The following is a 25,452-nucleotide window of genomic DNA, read 5'->3' on the forward strand; positions in this document are numbered from 1 at the left end:
AGATGTGACTGGGTGCCCTGTGTTTGTAGTTGTCCGGGTGAAATGCACAAGGAAGCTGTCAATCAGCACAGACCAGATGTTGATTGGAGATAGGCTGTAAGGCACAGATGGTTTTAACTGTAGAGAAATGCTCACTTTCTAAAAGTGGCATTTCTAAAATAATAAAATAAAATCCAACCTCACCAGTAAGCAGGATTTTCTATTACAATTCTGGCCATACTAAATATGATCTGGTTACCCATTTCAGATCAGAATCTACCACTCAAGAAGTATATGAGGGCAGTCCTAATGCTAATCTATGAAAGGAGCAGGTCTCACAGTAGTGAAAAATGAATTTAGGAGTTTTTTACTACCAGGACATAAAAAACACATATGTCCTGCCTTTTACCTACATAGCACCCTACCTTATGTGTTACCTAGGCCCTACCTTAGGGGTCATTTATATGTAGAAAAGAGGGAGTTTAGGGCTTGGCAAGTGTTTTTAAATGCCAAGTCGAAGTGGCAATAAAACTGCACACACAGGCCTTGCATGGGCAGGCCTGAGACATGTTTCAGGGGTTACGTATGTGGGTGGCACAACCAGTGCTGCAGGCCCTCCAGTAGCATTCAATTTACAGGCCCTGGGCACATGTAGTGCGCTTTACTAGGGCCTTACATGTAAATCAAATATGCCAATTGGGAATGAACCAATGTTACCATGTTTAAGAGAGTGACAACCAGCTCTTTTGCACTGGTTATCAGGGGTAAGGTGTGCAGAGTCCTAAAACCACCAAAAACAGTGTCAGAAAAGTGGAGGGAGCCAGCCAAAAAGTTGGGGGATGACCACCCTAAGGCTGTCAGGTTGAACAATAAGCTTTTGAGTTCTGAAAATACACATATTTTCATCTCAAATGCATCCTTTTGAATTTTGGTATACATATATCAACATAACTAAACCAAACCTTCTAGTCTAGTAGGCTGTACTGCACAGAGGAGAGCTACATCCAGGTAGCTGGAGAGTTTCCAGAGCTCCTGAGCTATATGTTGGAGAAGCCTGTTTTAGATATCTTAGCTACCATTGCGCCTTTTGAATTGAGAAGCGATTAGATCTCACAGGGCACTGAACCACTTGTTTACAAGTTGAGCACAGCAGCCACAACAACGGTTCAGAGACATAATTTAGGGGTCACCAAAAGTAAAATCTGCTACCCTTGGCTTGTGGTTCATTTCATGTGGCGTTGGTGTTATAACAGATGGCATGGGTAGTCACCGGGAAGCAGCCATGAACAGTTGGAAAAGAGAACCTTTAACGATGTCCCCACATTGCCCCTCCTCTCGCTGTCACTAAAAATGTTTTTTTTTTTTTTCTATCCGTGCCCACTTTTCACAGAAACAGACGTTTATTCAGCATTTCCACCGGAGATCATGTGAGGCCGAGTGGCTTAAACAGCAGCATCAATCGACATTCATGTCGAAAAACGTAGGATGGCACGAGTATATGCAGAACTGCTCTGCATCATGTAGCACATGTCCTTCAAAATGTATGTTATGTTATATTAAAGGAGAATAAAAGGATAGGTAGAGCAAAAACACCCATAAGACTGAACGCATCCGTTGATACACCAACATGACACAAACGAACTTTGTATAAAATCCCATCACTGAACGAAAAGCATGAGAAAAAATAGTGATATGCAAAATCTTGTGACCCTCCTACGTGTAAAAAATGCATTTTCCACTAAATGATACACGCAATTCAATCTATTCATGGGTAGGTGACTGTGAGTAAAAGGTGTCCCACAAGAACACGTCTTATGGATTACACCACTCATTTTTGCCTTGGTGTCTTGGACCCATGCGTAGCACTGCAAGTGACACCTGTGGCAACAGCAGAGCATGACTCTTCATAAATATGATGCTACAGGTTTTTACCCTTAGTGAGCTGTTCATATTCTTGCAGCGCTTTGCTGCACAATAGGTAACAAATTTGAGCATGGGAGTTAATAATTCTTTGACTGCATCCATGCTTTGCATCTGGTCATGTGCTTAGAGAACAAAGTCACAAATTTAGGAAGGAGAGCATTATTTGTGCCTATCAGGACAGAGACTACGACACCCATTGTAGTGTAAAAGTGCCATTTATCAGGACAGGGTTGCTCAAATATCATAACATGTAGAATACAAACAAAACTTTATAATAACCTTCATACCTTTATTTTAACATTGTAATTCCTTTTCGTCCATTCGCGTTTCAAACCTCCCACTTATCCTTCGCATCTCACCCAATCCACTCCTATTTCCACGCATCTCCCTTTCCCCTTTTACCCCCTGCCTGACTCTGTCTTCCCCACCAACTGTCATCCTTCCTCTGCTTCTTTCTCCCCCCCTGGAAGGGTGGATAAGCCCGCATCTGACTCTCCACCCTCCCCCATCCACTGCCACTCTGCAAAACCCACTTGGCGTTTTGCTGCCCCACCAGCGAACCCACTGCAACTCATGTTTCTCCCATTATGATCGCATCCAAAAGCTTTCACCCCACAAATTTGTGAGTAAGAAACACAGTTCCATCAAATAGTGTGCATTCCCCATCTCAGAAAGATGCACACCGTCATTCCTGAAAAGCGCCTGCTCTTCCTCCTTCAAGCCTTTATGCCTCAGAACCTTAATGTCATGTTCTCTGCAAAAAACTCCCATTGCCCTATCTAGCTTCCTCCTAGCCCTCTCAATTGTCCCATGCTTCTGTGCCCCACGCCATATCCTTCTTGGAACAAACTCTGTCCACACTAAACAGGTTCCATGCATGTTGCGCTTCATCATGATGAAATCTCGCTGCATGTGTTGCAGTAGGGTGAGCCCTGAAAGACGTACCAAATCTTTTCCCCAAGGTGTATGACCATCATATCCGGGAATCCCCAAGTCGCCAGCAAAGAAGTGATAAAAGGAAGCAGATTACCCCACCTCATGTCGCTCTTCCCCCACCACAGCACTTCGTGCCAGCTACTTGGTAGTCCCAATGACGGTCCGTAGATCTGTTTTTCCGCATATTTGGCCGCCCAGTGAAAGAAAGAATGTCCCACCAGCCACGTGATTGACTTCATGAGTTCCGGATCCTTCACACAACCTGAAACGAGTAAAAGGATTAGCCTTCTTGTACATAACTCCTGCCTCACCCCGTTCACTCCCCTTCAATTTGCTCTAAAAAGCATTCTTCTCCGACGAACTATGTTCTGACATAGCGCTCGCAACACCTTGATCGCCATCGCCCAATGCGCCTAGTCCTATCCGCGCCTAACCTGGCTGCTTCAGTCGCTTCCCCTATTCTAAAAGAGTATGTGCCAAAGTTACACTCCTGCCTTCCCAGTTGCCTCAACGCCATCCTCAAAACACACAGCAACTGAAAAGCTGTAACTTTAGTGCCGTTCCTGTGCTGAAAGACCCACTCTCCTTGTAATAGGAGAGTGGGTCTTTCACGCAGCCTGTAACAAACTTGTCCCATTCTCGCACTGGGCAGGCTTCCACCATTCCCCCTGATTCCAGACAAATCCATGTACCCCTGCCCAGCTGATATGTTTTTGAGCGCCTCAGCCATATCCCTAATCTGGCTCCCGTGCGCTGCACCTCACTTTTCCTCACTCCGCATGTTGTGCCCACCCCCAACAATTCAGACACTCGGAAATCCCCAAAAAAATCCAAATCATACATAACCTAAATAGAGTCACTTCATGTGTATTAAAACAACATACCGGCAAAATGTGCAGAATGTCTAGCAGCAATTAGAATGTAATAGCTTCCCGAACCGCAACCGAACTAGCTCGAACTCTCCCCCAACCTTTTAGCATTTTCCCTAAAATATCATTCTTAGCTGGATCCCAACCAAAAAACAACCTCCCGTAAAAGACACTCCTGCCAACTTGCCCCCAATCGTAGTGGGAGATAAACCTTTGTGAATCAAAAACAAGACAAAACGCATGACTCGCGCCTCCAGTGCACCCCGTCCCGGGCTCCAAAAATGCCCCTTATACACTTCAAAGTCCTGAAACTCCAACCACGCCAGGCGGTAACTCCTAAGGGTGGATTCTGCCAGTGACCTCTCCACCAGTCTCCTGACCATCACGCCCCCCACTCCAAAATGTCCTTCAGGACTGCTGTCTTGAATTCGTCCATGCCAGGTGCCAACTGTCGGAAACGTTGCCACTGCAAACGAGACAAAGTATCTGTGATGGAGTTGTTTGCCCCGGGGATGTGTGCTGCCTTAAATATTATGTTCAGAGTCAAACAACGCAACATAAAGATTCTCAACAAAATTTCAGTACCCTGACATCCCTAGCTTTCTGGTTGTTGACCAAATCCACCACTGTCAAGTTATCCACATGAAAAATCACTGTCCTGTTTGCCAATTCATTTCTCCAAACTGCCAGGGCCACTAGCAGCGGAAAAAACTCCAAGAAAGCAATGCTCCTACCTTGACTGAGCCATTGTCCAGGCCATGCCTTCGCACACCAAAAAATGCCAAAACCAACAGCCCCAGCAGCATCCGAAAAGATCTGCACCTGCCACACTGTATCCTCCTCTCGGAAGGCCATGGAAACCCCATTGAATTGTCTCAAAAAGATTTCCCAAATCCTGATGTCCTCCCGTAGGCCAATTGTCAACCTTATCCTGTGATGCGGGAGCGATGCCTCTGACATTGCTAACCCCATGCACCTGCAAAAAGTCCTTCCGCCACGGACCACGCGGCATGCAAAATTCAAGTAACCCAGCAGTTGTTGTGCCACTCTAAGTTCAATTTTGCGCCTCACCCTGACCTCCCTTAGGAAAGATAGCATCTCCCCCACTTTTTCCGCCGGCAACCGAGCTATTAAGGCCGTCGTGTCCAATTCAATCCCCAAGAATGTCAACACACAACTAGGTCCCTCCGTTTTCTCTGGCGCCAGAGGTACTCCGAAATCCTGGGCCAACTGTTCGAACATCCTAAGAGCCCTTCCACAAGAGCCTGACTGCACTGTTCCCAAGAAAAGAAAGTCATCCAGATAGTGTGACACCATCCGGTGCCCACTCCATTGTACAAAAACCCACTGAAAAAAAGTGCAGAACGCTTCAAAAAGAGCGCACGAAATCGCACACCCCATAGGAAGAACTCTATCTACATATATCGCCCCACCCCCCATTTGCATTCCTAACAAAGCAAATTCCTCTGGATGGATCGGGAGCAACCGAAAAGCTGCTTTGATGTCACATTTGGCCATTTCTGCTTGTCTTTCGCACCCCCTAATGATCCGTATGGCATCATCAATTAAAGCGTATACCACGTTGGTGTCCTCTGATGCGATGAAGTCATTCACCGATTCCCCTTTGGGCCAAGACAAATGGTGTATAAGCCTAAACTCTTGTTTGCTCTTTTTTGGCACTACTCCCAATGGTGAAATTATTAAGTTCTCCTATGGCCACCCGTAAAAGGGGCCTGCAATCCTTTCTTCCAATACTTCCTTCTGCACTTTCTCTAACACTACCTCTGGCATGACTTTTGCTGACTGCAGATTCTCCGCCCATCTCCTCTGCCTCGGACCCTGGTAACCCACTCAAAACCCTTCTCTAAAACCCCACTCCAATTTGAGCGCTGTGTCCGTGTCAGGGTACACACGCAGCCAATGCAATTATGCCTCAAGTCTAATTGGAGTAGGTGACCTTTGGTGTAGTAGCGCCGTGGCTCCCTCTACCCCTTACCGCTCTCCGCTGTTCTGCAGGACTATTGAGCGCGAAACACTGCGTGACTGGATGTTTTCCCCCACATTTGGAACACTCATGCTTGAACCTGCAAGGGTTCCGTGAGCAGAATCCCTTATTGAAGTTCCAGCAAGCTCCCGATGTGACTCCCTGTGCTCTCTAAGGTACTCCTGCCCCTCCCTGAGCGGGATGCTGCTGAAAAGGCTTGTAAACTACAGGGAGACCACTTGCAGTATGTGTCGATGCCGCAGAGTGTGACAATGCCATCCATTGCATCCACAACTCGGAGTCCACATCTCCCCATGTTTTCTCTGGGTTAATGCTAACTCTGGCTCAGAACTCCTCGTCGTAATTTAACCAGGCAAACCCCCCAAAATGTAGTTGAGCTTTCCTAATTATGTCCATGTATTTAAACATGGCAATTGCCCTGTCAAGAAATCTCTTGCAATATATGCTGGCATAGATGAGAAAAGCCGAAGTCCAATTGTCCATCGTAATCAGAACTCTGGGCCTCCGTGCCAGTTCCCATTCCTCCTCTTTGGAGCCTTCTTTAGCCTGTATATCCCTGTGCAAGAGCTTGAAAACATTGACATACTTGTGCCTCCAAATTCTTGACTTCGTCTTTTCGGCCATGTGAGACCCTAATGGCATTGCGGGACCCATGTAGGGCAACCTCTTCTTGTGTCCAGCCAAAGCTTTGTCCTCCTCTTCCTTGCTACCCTCCCCCCTCTATCCTTACCCCCTTCCTTTATTGTCTGCACTGTATCGTTCCCTTTACCTGTTCCGCTCGCCACGTTGCTACCTGCTTCCCAACGAGTGTGCACTGAATCCTCCCCTACCCCTACTGACTTGTATAGGGTGGCGCCCCCTGTCCCTTTCTTGGACTCCCACGGCGCCCACCATTCTCCTTTACCTTGAATCCCCCGAGCCGTCGCTCCAAAGTCCGTTGCGATCTTGCCTCTGCCACCTTCTTTGCGTGCCACCACTTGTCCTTGCCCCGCCGTAGGCACCTGCAAAACAGAAATGGCAGAGGGGGTTGCGCCGCTCTTGCGCCCTTTACCCTTCCCTTGTGCTACGCTCACCTCTTTTTCCTGAATCTCGCCTTCCTCCCACTCATCCAGTTCCTCTTCAAAAACAAGCTCAAGCTCCACTTCTTCATCCATCCCCATACCTTCATTTACTCCACACACTTCCTCCATGCAGTATTCAGCCCCCGCATTAAGCCCCCTCTGGCGCAAACCAGCCGTGTCCTTCTTGCGCTCCCACCTTTCTGCCCGCCTCTGCTGCAGGCATCGCCTCTCTCCGCCACGACTGGCCGTGTGCGCCAGGCGCTACCGTCATGCTGCCAGACCCCCCGGCCGCACTGGCCTCCTCTGCTATCTCCTGTTCCTCTTGCGGCTACCTTTCTCTGGCCAAGGGCCCTCATCTGGGCAACCTCCTGCCTCACCAGCCTTCCTCTTCCCCTTCTTGGACCTGCCTTCTGCCTCACCTATTGCCATACATAATTGTTCCCACCTGCGCTCTGTCTCCTCCACCAACTGTCTTTGTTCCAATATGCGCGCCTCAATGTCTACCGCCGCCCAGTCCGCAAATGGTTGGCGGCCTGACCCCTTCTTGTGTTGCGATGGACCCATGTTTGCAGCACAGCCATCTGCTCTCAACTTGCCTGAGGTGCCCGCTGTGCCAACTGTACTTCCTATGGCTGCCCCTGCATTGCCTGCCTTCTGTGCCTGGGCTGCCCTGTCCTCAACGCTAGCTGGCGTGTCCTGGGCGGCCCCTGCCGCTGTGGTCCCCACCCTGGTCAAATCAAGGGCCTGTTGGGCCCCCACTGTGTCCCCTGGCACCTGTCCTGTGTTGTCCTGTGTACTTTGTTCCCTCATGACTGGCCCTGAAGGGCCTGCTGCCTCTTCCTGTATGCCTTCCTCTCCTGTGGCCCCACCCTAGTTATCTGTCCCCGGCTGGGGCTCTCCTTTCGTGCCCAGGTCCATAACTGAGGGAATGGGGGCGACCGCGCCGCGTCCCCGACCTTTCTTCCCTTTTTTCTCCCTTTGTTTTATGGGAGAAAGACATGCGGCAGTCGCCGCTGCCACGCCTTGCGCCGCGGCACACGATGCGCGCATTAAGCCTACCCAGGCTTCGTCCAGGACACCGGGCCTCAAGGGGTCCACGCGTCCTGCTTCCCCTAAAATGCGCAAAGCAGCCTTGACCGCTTCTAAATCAGGCCCACCGGCCATGCTCCCGAAGGCAGAGCGGCCGGTTTATTCTGAATATGCGCGTTCCTGGACGCACAACTATTTCTGTCCCTGAGCAGGAAATATATATAGTCAAAATAAATGCGCAGCGTGACGGATGCTGGCGCCGAAAGAGTCCTCCCCTTTTAAGCCTACACCTACGTCCCGCCCCCGCCCAGCAAGCCACCTATCCTTTCCCAAGCCATCTACATCCGGCCCAAGAGCTCCCCTAGATAGACTGGACTGCGTCCAGCTATCAACAGGGCCCTATTGTGCGGAGTAGAAGGCATGGACTCATGAAATGGCTTTGTATGCTCCTGGTCTATACTCAAGCGGCTGGAGAGGCAGCTCCTCTGCTCACACTGAGACGGCATCCTTAACCGTTTTGTGTGATCTGTTAGAGTCACATATGGCCTGAATTAAAACCAAAATCAACACTGTTAAAAATGCGCAAATCAGACCCACTGTACTGAAGGAAAAGACTACAATGGGACCATAGGGGTTTGGTCATGTCACTTCCGACCCCCCAAGACCCTCCTCCTCCACCCTTCTCTCCGTTCAGAAAGCAGCACTCTAGCCTGCAGCCTACGGTGAAAATGCCAGTGGAAGAACTAGCCAGTATGGGCAGCTGTTATACATCATCATAGGTTGCGCTTTGCGAACAGTTCATAGCTCTCATTTACTGGAATGCCTGTTAGAAGTAGCACAGTTATACTCTCTATCTCCGATTCAAGTTGCAAAATGGCAAAAGATTAGGAGTCAGGTGGAGCGAAATAACTGCATTTATTTTGCACTATTTCACTCTCCAGTTTGCAAATGTCACCTCATTTGGATTAAATCCATAAGGAAATTTCAACCGAAAAAACCAAGGCCCATATTTATACTTTATTTGCGCTGCGTTTGCGTCATTTTCTGACGGAAAAGCGGCGCAAACGTACAAAATACAATTGTATTTTGTAATTTTTGTGCCGCTTTTGCATCAAAAAGTGACGCAAATACAGTGCAAAAAAAGTATAAATATGGGCCCAAATGTGATGTATTCGCATTGGAAACATGACCAGAAGTACTGATTGTTAAAATGACATGTGGGAAAACATAATAAACATCAGACTGCAATTAGGTGCTGTGTGGCAAATGTAGTGTCCTACTGGATACGTTCTAGTGTTCCACCAGCCACTCAGCTGAGGGCTGGCTTTACACACACACCCAACACCAATCCAACACAGGCATCACCAGTCAGGTGACCCTGCCAATAAAAAGGGCTAGGCGCACATGCCCGTGGCCAGTTAACAGAACACATACTGTGTGTGTATGTGACCTCATTGAGTAGCTTGAGGGCCTAGGGCCCCCAACACTACAGCAACCATTTCAACATGAGGAATTAGCACAATTTATTCCTCTTGTCGAGAGCAGGCGCAAATCATGTCCAAAAAACAAAAAAAGTGAAAAGCACATTTACAACCCACGTTTAACCATACGTGAAGCATATCATAAGTACATACTGACAAATTTTGAAATACAGATTTTTTGTCTTGAATGCAAATACCAAAAGGAATGCAATACACACAGATAAATCAATTTAACCACAGCCATGCAAACGCGGCCATCTCCCAGAGCCAAAAGTTCACTTTTCTGCATACCAAGGAGCAATTGTGTATTTCACAGGACTTAGGCCCATATTTGTACACTGCTTGCACTGGATTCGCATAATTGTTTTATGCAAATCCAGCGCAAACTTAACTCCATATTTATATTATGACTCTAGGCCCATCTATTGTAAAAAATATGGAGTTAACGTCATATTAGGGATTCGTGAAACTGCCTTCTGTCAAGAAGATGCAACGTGAGAGTTCCCGTCCAAAAAATGGTTCAAACACCCTTGAAACATATTTATCCAACAGGGCAAAAATGACTCATGGGTGGGAGGTGGACCCGAAAAGTGATGCTAAACTCGATTTGCATAAAAAATTTACTCCTGCACCATCACAGACCAACAGGACAACCTAGAGGTGCTACTGGTGCAGCTTTCAAGACAACACTGAGCACAGGACCGATGGCAGCAGCCACCACCACCCCGACATGGTCCACAAAGGCAACGCAGAATGCAGGAGAGGGTCTTCAGGAACAGGACAACCCTTCATGGCCTCAGGGAACAGGACATCAACCAGAGGTATCGACTGAACTGGCATGCCATACAGCAGCTTATGTGCCATATTAAGCCACAACTAACAGCTAACCTGCAGACACCACACAACATACCACCAGTGACCAAGCTGCTAGCTGTCCTGCTTATGTTGGCAAGTGGCTCCTTCCAGATAACAGGTGCCCTGGTCGCTGGGGTATCACAGCCCTCATTCTTGGCATTCCTGCCCAAGGTGTTAGATGCCATAATCTCACTCAAAACCCACCACATCAGCTTCCCCAACACCCAGCAGAAGCAGCAGGAGATAAAACAGGGCTTCTACCGAATCCAAGGCTTCCCGCATGTGCTTGGTGCAATTGACTGCACCCATGTCTGGATCGTCCGAACTGCAGCAACAGAGCACCTATTCCGGAGCAGAAAGCACACAATGTGCAGGCCATAGTTGACCACCAGGGATTGTTCACTAACATCTTGGCCAAGTATCCTGGGAGTGTCCATGATTCATTCATATTCCGCCACAGCAGGATCAATCAGCACTTCCAGGACGGACAATATGGCAATGGCCTTTTTGTCGGTAAGTTAATAAACCTAGCAATATACACACAGCACAACAACTCTGTAGGACACACAAAACATACACCACTACATTGACATGAGGGCAGGATGACACTGAGGTGAGACACTGGTAGTTATGTTGTACACACTGGTAGTTATGTTGTACACCCTGACACAATGAGATACACACCTCTGAAAAAATGGCCGCTGCCACAAACATTAGCTGCCACTGTAGAGCAACAAGGGATCAATGTCAAAGCCCGCAGTGACAATGAAATGGCCTGCCCTGGAAGTACAACATGGAAGATTAACCATTTAAAACTACATTAGGTCACATAGTCAATCCAGCACCCTCCCAAGCAGTATGTAGCGTGGAAGGAGTGTGCAATGTATGCTGCAGGAGGTCTAACACCATGAGACACATAGCATGATGATGCTGACTCACATGTAGGTGACACAGAAATACTGAGGTAGTCCCAACATCATACGTCCCTCGTGGAGTGCTGTTGCCAGGTTGCAATAAGGAAGTGGACTGTGCTATGAACACATATAGATGTGACACAAATGCAAACTGCACACCTACAATGAGGCACATCGGAGGAAATGTACCATTGTGGAAAGGACCTTTGGCATCCTGAAGTCCGGATTCAGGTACCCGGACATCACAGTAGGCAGCCTCCTATATTCCCCACAGATTGTGTGTAAAATTGTACTGATCTGTGCTATCCTGCACAACATTTGTGTGAGGAGGAACATCCCTCTATATGAGCCAGAACAAGAACTGCCTGAGGAAGATGGTGGCAGGGAAAATGATGGGGAACAGCATAACACAGCTGCAGGAATGCACCACAGTCAGCAAATTGTACAAAACTTTTTCACTCGTTTCACTCGCTTGTTAAGATATGTAAATAAACACCTTACTTGATCACACAATCCGGCTCTGGTTTCTTCTTTTTCCATCACTTGATTTAACAGCAAACATCACGCACATATAAAAAATACTCATCTCTTGAATTTCACATATGAAGGACAAAATCAATGGACCACAGCATATGACTCACATCCACACTGCCAACATGGTCTACTGTAGCACATGACACACAACTATCACATCTCCAATCATAAGGTATATAAGCGCCCCATACAGGATGCAGTGGATGTGAAATATCAGTGGAAAGAGGAATGTATGAACAGACCCGAACATTAGTAAGTGGGACATTTGCAATCTCTGAAAGAAGCTTGTGTGACAAGGGGGGCATCATTTGTGAAAACGGATAGCATGAGTGTCCCAGGTATGACAAGCAATGTTCACAACACATACCCTGTGCAGTCCATCCCTGGAAATAAGTCCCGCCACTGCCTATCTCTGCCCTCCAATCTCTAGGAGGCGCTATAAATGGACTATCTGTACCCTGGGAATCATCATTAACACTCACCCAGAGTCCCTTTCTGACTCCTGTTTGCTTCCCTTTTCCATATGGCATGCTATAGAAGAACTACATTAGCTTACATGGACTTCAAGTCCCATAATGCACTGACTTGTAGTCGGTAAGACCTGTAATCATCTGTCCATTGCTTCCTATGGGAAAAGTCTGGTTGTCCCTGTAAAATGGATTCTCTACTCCAGGACTTGTGAGAGACTGAAGCTGCACACACCTGTGACCTCTCTTGCGCAGTCCAGCCATTTGACTCTGCCCTGGCCTTGCTGCTGCCTGGAACTGCTTATAAGCTGCCATTCCCTGAATCTCCTCATCATGCATTGGAGTGCAATTTCTTTGTTTGCCAGACCCCTTGTTGGATTGTGTTACAGTCCTGATTTAGCTTGAACCTGCTCTCTGTTTACCCAGTCCTGTTCCTGCTTGATCCAGTCAGTCTGCTCCCTGTTTCTCAGCCTTGTTCATGTTTCTTTCTCCCAGATCCTGCTTTCTGTTTCCCAGACCTTCTCCAGCCTTGTTTTCAGCCTGAGATTGTTCCCTGTTCTGTGCTTTGCCTTCTAGTTGGCTCCTTCGCTTTCTGTTTCCTCTTGAGCTATCATGTCTGGTAAGTGTCCTATCAGTCCTCACCTGTGAAGAAGTGTTTTCCTTTGTACTTGGGTTGGCACCTGGTTTCAAGGAGGCAAATCCAGTCCCCATCCTTTGTCTAGTGTTGCATGTAGTCTTTAGTGCCTAACAGTGACAATGTGCTAAGGCTGTATTCCAGGAATCCCCACTGTGTCTCCAGCCTGACCCACAAGGGCTAGAATCATGTATGTAAGTTCAATCCTTGTTTGTGCCCTAGGGGTCCAGACACAGATTCACTTCTGCTGCCTCCTTTCTATGGGGCTTGCATGGTGACTATCTGTAAGATTAATCTGCACAGAGGCACTGACAATCCCTCTTGCTGTAGAAAGTTCTAAACCTTACACTGTGTACAACCTTAGTGATAACCCCAGCGTGTCTGTCCATTACTGACCCATTCCATATTTGTTCACACTAAGGTTGCTCAGCCTTCACATTTCAGTTTTTTTCTGCCTTACCATAGCTAACCTTTCCCCTTGTATGCCTTTAGCTGCTCTTCTGCTTTGGTACACTACCTCTTTGCAAGATAATCTGTGAACTCAAGGGGTGCCCCTAACAGAGTCCTGACTAGACCCGCATGAAACCGTGACACCATGAAGCCCAGTCATGACACAGAGTACACATGCCCACACACTTGAACTGGACACGTCTGTGGAATGCACATCTCAAAATATGTGAACACATGCAGCCAGGGCAGCAGGTCCATCACAGCAACACAAGTAACATAGGTAATTGTAATGATTCAAACTGACGTGTATCAAACATTTTATGGGTGAAATTAAGGCATAGTGTCTCAAACACAGTACATACCAAACATGTACACATGTCAGACATTTGTGTAGTCCACACACGTCACCATGAAGTTGTAACCAACAATTAATTACATTTGAGGGGTACCATATCCTACATAGCACTCGTCAGCCATCCTCAATCATACCTGAGTTTTGTTTGGCGTGTGAAATGTAATATCCCCAAAGTCAAACAACTACACACATCACATAAGCCAACACATTCCAAACACATATTATGACTGTTGTAGATCACTGATTCCCATCACATGTAGATACCCATTTGGAACACATTCGTACATTTGCAAGATGTCCAATGTATTGCATGCCGTTCCTTCAGAAGAACACATATTTTTGTTACAGATCATTCACACACAAAACAGACAGTTGCATGCTCTACCGCATGTGGCCAACCACTATATCACACACTACAGGCAATACCATCCTATCTTTATGTTGATACAGGGTGCATGCATGTTGAATATTAGAAAATCACGCAATCACAGATTGAGTCAAAGATTGTGATGCAAATGCGTCGAACAATATCACGCAAATGCCAACCAACCATGCATGGGCCCTTAGCGTGAATTCCACCTGCGCACCACATGCTTGCGTCTATACATTAAAATTGAAGTCTTCAGGTAATGCATGGTATTTTGCGGCACATGTAGGTTATGTCTAGAAAATATTCACACAAACATTGTATGCGCCAAAAAAATACACTCATGACGGAAAACGGCCCCCAAAGGGGACAGGAAGTGATGTAATAGAAAATCCTGTTTACAGGCATGGTACAGTGGGTGTACTTTCACTTTCACTTTACAGTCTGTGCTATTTCTTGACTGTGTGGCTGAGTCTTGGTGTTGCTGGTGTCTCAATTGCGTTTATTGTATCTTGTGGTGTCTCTCTTGTGTCTTTTGTGAAATCTGTTTGTTTATTGTACCTGTGTATGTGATTTTGTGTAGTTTAGTGTCTTTCACATTGTATTTATACTGTTGGGAGTCTGTCTGGGGGTTATATTAGTTGGGTTAGTTGGGGTTCTTAGGTTTAGGCTGTAAGTTTCCTTTATTTTCCTTTTTTTTACACATTCTCAGTTTTGATTGTTTTTTCAGGGACATGTCGGGAATGGTGAGGCTGACCCGCATGGAGGAGGAGGAGCTTGAGGGCTTTGTGTGGCTGGTGTGCCACTTCCGTCCCTTGATACTGCAGATGGGTGGGGGGGTGATACAGGGGCAGCACACAGAGGCAAGGTGAGGCGGCTGCGGTGGGGCAAGGTGCTCTACCATCTCAAAAGAGTCTACCATACAAGCAGGAATGAGTACTAGCTGAAGTGTCGCTGGGCTAACCCGGTGGCCAGAGAGCAGGATCTTCTGGACCACCTAGGTGTGGTGAACGGTGGCCCTGTTGGTGAGTATCACATCAACAAATATGTATAGTAAAATGCTCCTGAGTGACAGTAGCAGATGTCTTGACGTGCTGCATGCAATGTTTGTGGCCATGTTGAATGCAAGCAGAACAAAGTGTTGGTGTTCCAGTACTGAGATGTCTATACATGTCACAATGCAGGCCTGAGGTTTGTTGAGTCATGGACCACTATCACTTATGGCCACATGTAAGAAGCTATTTTTAACTGTCACAAACGGCCTAGTTTTCAGAATTTGTGTGTTTACGTCAAGAAAAAATATTTATTCCAATGCACGTACCCAATTTTGCCCTCCCTATTTGCAAGTTGCAGTCTGCTGATTGATTGTTTGGTGACCGCGAATGCTGTCACAAAACAATTGCAGTTAACACTAGTTTCAAGTTGGTGGTAACCCATTCGCAAAAGGGAAGGGTTCCCCATGGGATCCCTTCCCCGTTCTGAATGCATGCCAAAAAATAGTTTCAGAGCAGGCAGTGGTCCCATGGACCACTGTCTGCTTTCAAAAAAAAAAGTTATAATATTTGTTTTTGACATGCTTTCTGTTTACCCTTAATGAAATAAGGCTGCATTTAAATTTATTTGAAAGTAGTCACAGACATGGTAGTCTGCTGAGCCTAGCATGCCAGCATCCCTGTGAGTGCCATTCCCAAGGGGTTTGTAAAATGAGTCCTACCTCATTGATATTCATGACATAGGTCATTTGCTACCCCATTTGTGATTTGCAAACAGTGTCGTTGACAGTGTTGTACATCAGATTATCCTACTCGCAAATTGCGAGCTGCTAAGTCTCCAATGTACAACTCACAAAACCTGATCTTTGCACATGTGGCCCTTAGTCACACATTTTATGTGCAATGGCAACACCTGTGCCCATGCATTCTGTCAATGATGACCAGGTAAGACACTGTCAGCATATCACATTTCACTGTATCAGGACAGCAAAGTGGGCAATCCATGTTTAGCGCCACATTGTCATAATTACACACACATGATCTCTGACATTTTGTTGGCAAAGGGGGCATACATGGCTTAGGGGACACTGCCAATGGGGCGTTTGTTACCTACATACAACTGTGAAACATCTGTCATGGACCACTGAATGCGTGATAATTGCAGACTGAAAATTGAGCCACATGTCCATCACACAGTAACTCAGTGTCCCTTGATGCACAAGCCACAATTCCTGAGTCACTTGTATTACAGTGCACCAGGGAAGTGACTTTGAAATTGTCACCAAAATAAAAATCATGCCATGGAGTACCATCTGAAATTAGCCACAAATGGTAGTAGTGGGTTTTAGCACCAGATGATTGTTAGGCCCAGTGCATGTGTGCAGAAGTGTGGCTATCACTCACTGGAGTGTCAGTGTCAATGTGAGTTTGCAGTGGTGTCTGTTGTACTGTCTACATGCAGGATCACCAGCTCGCTCATGTGAAATGTTGGGGAAATCAGGGCTTTCCAGAAGCGGGCGGTGCGATATCGACACATCTTGGATGTTGAGTCTGGGTACCGAAAGAGGGCACAACACTATAAAAGAGAGCGAGCAACAGGGGAATGGTGGGGTTTCAGCCAAGGGGGACCAGCATAGGCCACAAAGGATGTAACCAACACAACAACTACACAGAGTACCACAGCCGCCACAGTCACATCTGCCCCACCCGCTGCACTGTCAACCTCTGCACCACAGACCACCACACCTGCTGCACCATCAACGTCTGCACCACAGACCACCACACCTGCTGCAATGGACATGTCCACAATAGGGGAGCTCCAAGGGGACATAAAAAGGTACTAAAAAAGCTTTACAGCATTCAGAAGGATGTGGATAAAAACATAAGGAGACTGAAGGCAATCAAAAAGACACTGAGGAGGATAAACCTGCGAACTCTTGCCTCCCCTAGCTCCTAGTCCAGTCCCCTACCTCCTCATTCCTCATCCTGTTTTGTAGTATATTTAAGGGGTTTAGTGATAGGTTAGAGTAGAATAGTTGTTTAGATAGAATAAGTAGGTTTGGGGGTGGTTTTTCATATTATTACATGTTAGTTTGTGGGTGTGTGGGGGTTAATGTTGGGGCTTTTGTGTATTTAAAAAAATACATTAAAAAATCTAAAACATATATATATATATATATATTTGTTTAGTATTATGTAGGATATGTTTAGGTTAGTATATGTTTTACTGAATGTGTCTCGTCATATAAAGGGGGTGGGGGGCAAATGTTTAGAGTGTGCTGGTAATTGTGATAAGTAAGCTTAACATAGGGTAGTTAGGGCTAGTTGTGGGTAATGTATAGTTAGTATAGATTAGGTTAGTATAGGTGTGTTACATAGTTTTAAGTTCTTTTCTTTACATAGTTAATACAAATTTAGGTACTCCCTCCATGTCTCAGGTGCTTGGGGTGTGGGGTCTTTGCATGAGTGGACAGTGCAAATTGTCTGTTGGCCTGTGAATTCCATCCTGCATCCACATCCCTCTCTTGACATGTTAATTCACACTTCCAACTAAGCTGTCAGATTGGCATCTACAACAAATCTAAATCTCAATGCATCTGCCATCCATTGTACCCATCACTCAACGTAATTATGGTTCACATGTATTGGACAGGTAGGTGTGCTTTTTAAGCTGTAATTGTTTTGATCCTGTGCTGTGATGTTGGGCACTGTGGGACGTCTACCTGCAGCCTGAAGTTCATGTCACACCAATGTGCTTTCCTTTTACTCCCAGCTGAGGTTATTGGCCGAGCACTCTTACACAGCCATTCCTGCTATATGTTGTGGGTGAGGCATGTATGTTTTAAAGCAAATGTCACATTCACAGTGACTTGTTTGTAGGGGATGTGGTCAGCATTGACGTTCATCTTGTAGATTCCTTGTGCATAGATATCTGCCCACATTATTTCTGCAGTCTGGTATTGACACTTTGTGACCCTAGGCATGTTACACACATCACAAATCTCCAGCAATGTAGATGTGTCACATTACACAGAGACAAAGTGGGTGTGTAGGTGCTGGTTCTTTTAAAGTGCTGTAGTGCAATATTTACATAGTCCAGGTCTGTGACCCCATTAGTGAAAAGCATTCTATTGTGACACAACACAAGTGCAAGGACACTCAGGCAATCACGCTGTCCCAAGGACGCAGGCGGTGGCGGCGGAGCACCACCAAACATGCGCTACATAGCGCTTTAGCTTTTCTCGCGCTGCGGGACACCTAGGCAATCGCGCTGCCCCAAGGATGCAGGGGGCGGCACCAGAGTCCCACCGGACTTGTGCTACATTTCGCTTCAGCTTTTCCTGCACCGTGGGACACCCAGGCAATCGCGCTTCCCCAAGGAAGCAGGGGGTGGCGCCGGAGCGCCACTGGCCATGCGCTACATAGTGCTTCAGCTTTTCCCGTGCTGCAGAACACCCAGGCAATCACACTGCCCCAAGGATGCAGGGAACGGTGCTGTAGCACCACCGGATGTGCGCTACATAGCGCTTCAGCTTTTCCTGCGCCACGGGACAACCAAGCAGTCGTGGTGCCCCAAGGATGCGGGGGCGGCGCCGGAGAACCACCGGACATGCACTACATAGCGCTTCAGCTTTTCCCGTGCCGTAGGAAACGTCCAGGCAAAGCCCGGGCGAAGGGAGGGCCCGTCCATACCCATCAGTGACAGGAAGAGGCAGAGCAGGGCCCCCCTCTTGGCCCTCCATCAGGAATCCTGTTGGTGAGTCGCAGATACTGTTAATATTTATATCCTAGTTCCTCATGTTTCTCTTCCTAGTCTCTAAAAGAGGACATTCGAAGTTTCGACTAACTCTTGTAAGTAGGATGGGGAAAAGGGAAGCCAGCGGCAACCACAATGGGCAGGGAGGGATTAGGAAATTACCTAGACACTCATCTGAGAATTTCACTATGGACCAAATAGACAAACTTATTGAGGAAGTGGAAAGTTTACTAGCCCCTAAGTCAAAAATGTCAGGGAAGAGGTGGGTGGATGCTACAACGGAGGACATAAAGTCTTTCTTTCCTTCTACGAGCAGAGAGCCCCAGATCAAGTCTCCAAGAAAGAACCACTCAGAACTCATTACCCCTATGATTCCTGTATCTCCTTTTGATCACTCACAGTTGAGGGCGCCAACTCTACAAGTGCCTATAGCATCTTCCATAGAGTGTGCTAATCGCCTTGCACCACTCGTGTCCCTAATGACCAGTAACAATGACAACAAAGCTAAGTGTATAGAGGAGACACCTAACCAGTCAGCTAATCTAGGGTGAAGATCTTGTTGGGTCCCAGTTAAATGATTTGACAGGTGAGATTGTGCCCCTAAGAGAGTATGTGACAACTATGAGCAACATGATACATGATTGGTCGGTATAACGGTTATACTTGGGGATATAAGGAAAACATCCCCTGTGCCTGAATCTAAACGATCTGCTCGACAAAATCGACTAGGTGAATTCCACTCTGCAAGAGGGTGTAAGAAAGTTTGAGCAAACAAGATGCTATTGAGCAATAGTGGGAACCCCAATTGGAAGTCACTTGTAACTTCTGATGTAGCCACCACAAGATCAAGTGGCCAGTACCACAATGAGAGGGGTTAGACAAGACATGCCCTATAATACAGAGTGGCTGAAACCTAGGAACAAAGAAACCCCACGGAAACTCACCAAGGTTCGTAATGGTACCTGCCAGCCCGATCTATATCTGACGAACATCCCAAAGTTAACCCATGGACACAAAGAATCTGGGGATTCACTTAAAAATAAAGTGATCCACTGGATTAGGGAAACAAAGAAATGTAGATCAATCATACGAGAAGACATAGGGGGTCATTCTGAGCTTGGCGGGCGACCGGGAACCGTCAAAAGACCGCCGCGGTTATTCTGAGTTTCCCACTGGGCTGGCGGGCGACCGCCAGAAGGCCACCCGCCAGCCCAGTGGGAAACCCCCTTCCATGAGGATGCCGGCTCTGAATGGAGCCGGCAGAGTGGAAGGGGTGCGACGGGTGCAGTTGCACTAGAGGGGCCCCCAGGGGCCCCACGACACCCGTTACCGTCAAAACCGCCAGAACCAGGCTGGCGGTAAGGGGGTCGGAATCCCCATGGCGGCGCTGCTTGCAGCGCCGCCATGGAGGATTCCCTTGGGCAGCGGGAAACCGGCGGGACACCACCGGTTTCCCGTTTCTGACCACGGCTGTACCACCGCGGTCAGAATGCCCATGGGAGCACCGACAGCCTGTTGGCGGTGCTCCCGTGGTCGTTGGCCCTGGCGGTCCATGACCGCCAGGGTCAGAATGACCCCCATAGTTTGCTGCAAGGGATATTTAGGCGAACGCCTTGGGTCGGACTTTATAGGCCTAACATTAACCCCTTCTGTGCCTTGGACGAGGTGATCTCGTCCAAGGCACCGGTTCCCAGGTGCCTTGGACGAGATCACCTCGGCCTGCACCCGGGAACTGGGCCCCCCACCCACACCCCCGGTCGTGGATGGAAGGGGAATCCCTTCCCCTTCCACCCCGACCCCCCCGTGACGTCAGTGCGCATCGCGTGCTGACAATCACAGAGGCCTCCTCCATCGAGCTGGAAGCTCAGCTTCCAGCGCGATCGGAAGAGAAATGCAAAGCATTTCTCTTCCGATCACGTGGAGGAGGCCGGAGAGGCTTCAAAGGGAAGAAAGCGGGGGTGGGGGGGAAAATTTATTTTAGGCCATTTCTGCCCCCCCTGGGGACAGATCGGCCTATTGTTATTAGGGCGATCTGCCCCCAGGGGGGGCAGAAACCTCTAGGTGCCAGGGCCAATTTTTTTTTGTGTTTTTTTTTTTGTTTTAGAGATGGGGAGCGACCCATTAGGCAAGGGTCGCTCTCCTGGGGGGCAAATTGTATTTAGACCATTTCTGCCCCCCTTGGGAGCAGATCGGCCGATTTTAGGTCAAGGGGGCAGAAACAACTAGGTACCAGGGATTTTTTTTTTTTTTGCGCCAATGTCACGCAAGGGTCGCGACCCCGTAGGCAAGGGTCGCGACCCCGTAGGCAAGGGTCGCTCCCAGGTGGTACAGGGGGGCAAATTTATTTTAGGCCATTTCTGCCCCCCCTGGGGGCAGATCGGCCGATTGTTATTAGGCCGATCTGCCCCCAGGGGAGGCAGAAACCTTTAGCTGCCAGGGCTAAAAAAAAATATTTTTTGTTTTGTTTTGTTTGTATGTTTTTTGAGAGATGGGGAGCGTCCCATTAGGCAAGGGTCGCTCCCCTGGGGGGCAAATTGTATTTAGACCATTTCTGCCCCCCTTGGGGGTAGATCGGCCAATTTTTGTTAGGCCAATCTGCCCCTATGGGGGCAGAAACCACTTAGGCACCAGGGATTGGTGTGTGTGTATGCGTGTGTTTTTCTTTAGGGAGGCAGCCCCTTGGGTAAGGGTCGCTCCCCATGGGAGCACATTACTGTTGGCCGTATATGCCCCCCATTGGGGGCAGATGGGCCTATTTTTGGAAGGCCCATCTGCCCCAAGGAGGGGCAGAAAGCCTACCAGAGGCCAGGGAAGTTTTTTTTCCAAAAATAAGAGGGTGGGGTATGGCCATACCCCCACCCCAAATAAATGGGGCCAAAGTTATTCTGCCCACTAGTGGGCAGATGGGGCAATTACCCCTGATCCACACCCTGGGGGGCAGAAAGTCTACTAGAAAGCAGGGAATTAAAAAAAACAAAAAATATTGGGGTGGTGGCTACCAACCAGTATGGGCCTGGTTACGCCCCCACCTCAACTGAAAGGGGTAACAGTCTTTCAGCTCTCCCCCGCACTCTAAAACATCTTATCCCACAGCAAGCAAGAAGGCATTTGATTATTTTGGGTTTTAGTTTTACATGTGGGCCATGAGAACTTGGCTTACTCTCAAAATCGTCCCACTTGGAATGGTGAGGGCTGTACTTTATGGACTTTGGGACGCTGCCATGTAGAAAAATCCACAAGACCTAGACACATCTGAAAACTAAACATCTGGGTGATTCCAGACTGATGTGTTTCACGTGCACCCCGCACCATTTTTCTCCCCACAGTCCCCTGCAAACCTCCAACTTTGCTGGAAATCACACTTTTTCCCCACGTTTTTGTGATGGAACCTTCCTGAATCTTCAGCAATCCACAAAATTCCTACCACCCAGCATTGTCACATCTATAACGATAAAAATTCTGCTGCACTTGCCAGCCTAAAAATGTTTTTTTGCAAACTGCCCTTTTGGACCCCCTTTGGTCCCCCTCAATATCGACATGTTTTTGGCTCTTCCTTTTCACAAGCACTTGGCACACCTACACAAATGAGGTATCCTTTTTACCGGGAGACTGAGGGGAACATTGGGTGGTAAAAAATATGTCCCAGTGCGGTGATCCCGCACAGAAATGTGGGAAAAATATGATTTGTTTGCTAAATTTGAGGTTTGCTGAGGATTCTGGGTAAGAAAACATTGGGGGATCCACGCAAGTCACACCTCACTGGACTTCCTCGGGTGTCTAGTTTTCAGAAATGTCTGGGTTTTGGTAGGTTTCCCTAGAAGGCTGCTGAGCCCAGGACCAAAAACGCAGGTGCCCCCCCTGCAAAAACAGGTAGTTTTGTATGTGATAATTTTGATGTGTCCACGTTGTGTTTTGGGGAATTTCCTGTCGCGGGCGCTAGGCCTACCCACACAAGTGAGGTACCATTTTTATCGTGAGACTTGGGGGAACGCTGGGTGGAAGGAAAAATGTGGCTCCTCTCAGATTCCAGACCTTTCTGTGACCGAAATGTGAGGAAAACTTGTTTTTTTGGCCAAATGTTGAGGTTTGCAAAGGATTCTGGGTAACAGAACCTGTTCAGAGCCCCACAAGTCACCCCATCTTGGATTTACCTAGGTATATAGTTTTAAAAAATGCACAGGTTTGTTAGGTTTCTCTAGGTGCCGGCTGAGCTAGAGGCCAAAATCGACAGGTAGGCACTTTGCAAAAAACACCTCTGTTTTCTGTCAAAAAATGAGATGTGTCCACGTTGTGTTTTGGGGCATTTCCTGTCGCAGGCGCTAGGCCTACCCACACAAGTGAGGTATCATTTTTATCGGGAGACTTGGGGGAACGCTGGGTGGAAGGAAATTTGTTGCTCCTCTCAGATTCCAGAACTTTCTGTCACCGAAATGTGAGTGAAATGTATTTTTTTAGCCAAATTGTGAGGTTTGCAAAGGATTCTGGGTAACAGAACCTGGTCAGAGCCCCACAAGTCACTCCATCTTGGATTCCCCTAGGTCTCTAGTTTTAAAAAATGTACAGGTTTGGTAGGTTTCTCTAGGTGCCGGCTGAGCTAGAGGCCACAATCTACAGGTAGGCACTTTGCAAAAAACACCTCTGTTTTCTTTGAGAAAATGTGATGTGTCCACATTGTGTTTTGTGGCATTTCCTGTCGCGGGCGCTAGGCCTACCCACACAAGTGAGGTATCATTTTTATCAAGAGACTTGGGGGAACGCTGGGTGGAAGGAAATTGGTGGCTCCTCACAGATTCCAGAACTTTCTGTCACCGAAATGTGAGGAAAACGTGTTTTTTTAGCTGAATTTTGAGGTTTGCAAAGGATTCTGGGTAACAGAACCTGGTCAGAGTCCCACAAGTCACCCCATCTTGGATTCCTGCCAAAAAATGGGATGTCTTCACGTTGTGTTTTGGGGTATTTACTGTCGCGGGCGCTAGGCCTGCCCACACAAGTGAGGTATCATTTTTATCTGGAGACTTGGGGGAACATAGAATAGCAAAACAAGTGTTATTGCCCCCTTGTGTAAAAAAGACATCTATTTGAGAAATGCCCTGTAATTCACATGCTAGTATGGGCACCCCGGAATTCAGAGATGTGCAAATAACCACTGCTCGTCAACACCTTATCTTGTGCCCATTTTGGAAATACAAAGGTTTTCTTGATAGCTATTTTTCACTCTTTATATTTCAGCAAATGAACTGTTGTATACCCGGCATAGAATGAAAACCCACTGCAGGGTGCAGCTCATTTATTGTCTCTTGGTACCTAGGGTTCTTGATGAACCTACAAGCCCTATATATCCCCGCAACCAGAAGAGTCCGGCAAACATAACAGTATATTGTTTTAAAAAATCTGACATTGCAGGAAAAAGTTACAGAGTAAAACGTAGAGAAAAGTTGCTGTTTTTTTCACCTCAATGTCAATATTTTTTTTTTCAGTTGCTATTTTCTGTAGGAAACCCTTGTAGGATCTGCACAAATTACCCCTTTCTAAATTCAGAATTTTGTCTACTTTTCAGAAATGTTTAGGTTTCTGGGATCCAGCATTGGTTTCACGCCCATTTCTGTCAATGACTCGAAGGAGGCTGAAAGCACAAAAAAGTCATAAAAATGGGGTATGTCCCAGTAAAATGCCACAATTGTGTTGAAAAATTGGGCTTTCTGATTCAAGTCTGCCTGTTCATGAAAGCTGGGAAGCTGGTGATTTTAGCACCGCAAACCCTTTGTTGATGCCCTTTTCAGGGAAAAAAACACAAGCCTTCTTCTGCAGCCCCTTTTTCCCATTTTTAAAAAAACAAACAAAATGTTCACTGTATTTTGGCTAATTTCTTGGCCTCCTTCAGGGGAACCTACAAAGTCTGGGTACCTGTAGAATCCCTAGGATGTTGGAAAAAAAGGATGCAAATTTGGCATGGGTAGCATATGTGGACAAAAGGTTATGAGGGCCTAAGCGAGAACTATTCCAAATAGGCAAAAAAAAGGCCTGGCAGAGGAGGGGGAAAAGGCCTGGCAGCGAAGGGGTTAACCAACCAGACCCTAGTAGAAGGACTACTATCCCTTGAACAAAGGCCGAGATCCTGTACTCAGTCTCAAATTAGCCTTAAACGGACAATCCCCATTCAAATTGGAAATCGTTGCTGTAGGGGAAGTCAAAGTACTCCATCTTCCCAACATATACATCCAAGGGATGGACTTTCAAACGTCGATTGACTAAAGGCCCAGCCCCCAAGTGGAAGAGATAAGGGCCTTCTGTCCAACAAATCTATGGAGAGCTGTGAACTAATCTGGCCTATATCTATCAGTGTGAAAACGTAGGAAATAACGCATTGGAACACCCTTAGTGCCCACTAGGCATGGAGGGATAGGGAAGTCAACTATTCTTTCCTCCAGGGGCATGCTTCAAAGGTTGGACCTGGAGTGTACGATGAATTTCCTATAAAATTTCTATCTTGGAATGTGGCAGATCTGAGATCCAAAATAGACAATCCAGAATGGTGTAACTTCATTGCTCAGCACCAAGTCATATTACTGCAGGAAACATGGGCACCCTTAGCTACCCACAGACAAGGTTACCTGACCTTCCAGAAGGTTACTCTCCCTTCTCCATCTGGGAGAGCCTTGGGGGGCTGGTAATATGGCTGAAGAAAGACTTGTTTCCGAAGGTAAAAGAGCAATATATTGGCAGTGGAGCTGGGTATTAGAAATTCAAGGGGGTATATTTGTGTAGTGATTATAAATATTTACATCAGACCTGGGACACAAAGCTCACAGACTGCCATGTTGAATATTTTCACTTTTTGAACTAG

Source organism: Pleurodeles waltl, chromosome 1_2, assembly GCF_031143425.1.
Source record: "Pleurodeles waltl isolate 20211129_DDA chromosome 1_2, aPleWal1.hap1.20221129, whole genome shotgun sequence".
In the NCBI taxonomy this organism is placed as follows: Eukaryota; Metazoa; Chordata; class Amphibia; order Caudata; family Salamandridae; genus Pleurodeles; species Pleurodeles waltl.